Below are 1,199 nucleotides of genomic sequence, written 5' to 3'. Positions count from 1 at the left end.
TGCCTTGTTGACAACTTGGTTCCAGGGCTTCGTGGTATCTGCAGCACACTCGAACCCTAGCATCAGCTCTTACCGAGTGAAATCTGGACTCTTCTGCCCAGGCCACGGTTTTCCAGTCGTCTACGGTCCAACCGATGTGATCACGAGCCCAGGAGGGGCGCTATAGGCGATTTCGTGCTGTTAACAAAGGCACTTGCGTTCTGTCATCTGCTGCCATAGCCCATTAATGCCAACTTTCACTGTACTGTCCTAACGGATACATTTGTCGTACGTCTCACGTTGATTTCTGCGGTTATTTCACGCGCTGCTGCTTGTCTATTAGCACTGATAACTCTATGCAAACGCCGCTGCTGTTAGTCGTTAAGTGAAGGCCGTCGATCACCGTGGCGAGAGATAGTGCCTGCAATTTGGTACTCTCGGCACACTCGTGACACAATGGATCCCGGAATACAGACTTTCCTAACGATGTCTGACATGAAATGTCCGACGCGTCTAGCTCCGGGTACCATTCCGCGTCCAAAATTTGATAATTGCCGTCGTGCGGCCATAATCACGTCGAAAACTTTCCATATGAATCACCTGAGTAGAAATGACAGCTCTGCCAATGCACACCCTGTGTAGCCGATACCATCGCCATCTGTACAGTTACATATCGCTATCCCATGACCTTTGTCACATCAGTGTAATATCGCTGAGTCACAGTTGGAATCGTCCATGTCCCTCGGTGTAATACTTAATAGGGAGAAGAAAGGGAACGACGACATAGGCTGAGTCGTGGTTAAGGCGGGTTGTAGAGTTCAGTTTATTGTTACAATATTAGATAAATGCAATGACAATTAAATGGACAGCCCAGCTGCAAACAGGAGTTGGGGACATGTTGAAAATGTGTGCCCCGACCGGGACTCGAACCCGGGATCTCCTGCTTGCATGGCAGACGCTCTATCCACCTGAGCCACCTCGGGCACAGAGGATAATGCGCCTGCAGGTACTTATCCCTTGCACGCTCCCTGTGCTTCTACCCTTGTGCCCTCGGTGCCTCAGATGGATAGAGCGTCTGCCATCTAAGCAGGAGATCCCGGGTTCGTGTCTCGGTGGGGCACACATTTTCAGCATGTACCCAATGAAGTACATCAACGCCTGTTTGCAGCTAGGGTGTCCATTTAATTATCATTTCATTTCTAGCAAAACTGCATGGTCAT

At 49.7% G+C, this 1,199-nt stretch overlaps 1 non-coding gene across 1 annotated transcript; it reads right to left on the bottom strand.

Annotated features, from left to right (window-relative positions):
* Nucleotides 1-888: 888 nt before the first annotated feature.
* Trnaa-ugc (transfer RNA alanine (anticodon UGC)) lies at nucleotides 889-963 on the bottom strand. Its single transcript has one exon. It is a non-coding gene; the product is annotated as a tRNA-Ala (tRNA).
* Nucleotides 964-1,199: the final 236 nt, after the last annotated feature.

Source organism: Schistocerca cancellata, chromosome 5, assembly GCF_023864275.1.
Source record: "Schistocerca cancellata isolate TAMUIC-IGC-003103 chromosome 5, iqSchCanc2.1, whole genome shotgun sequence".
NCBI classification, from domain to species: Eukaryota; Metazoa; Arthropoda; class Insecta; order Orthoptera; family Acrididae; genus Schistocerca; species Schistocerca cancellata.
The sequence above is the reverse complement of the archived record's forward strand: the minus strand, read 5'-3'. Positions and strand labels throughout refer to the sequence as shown.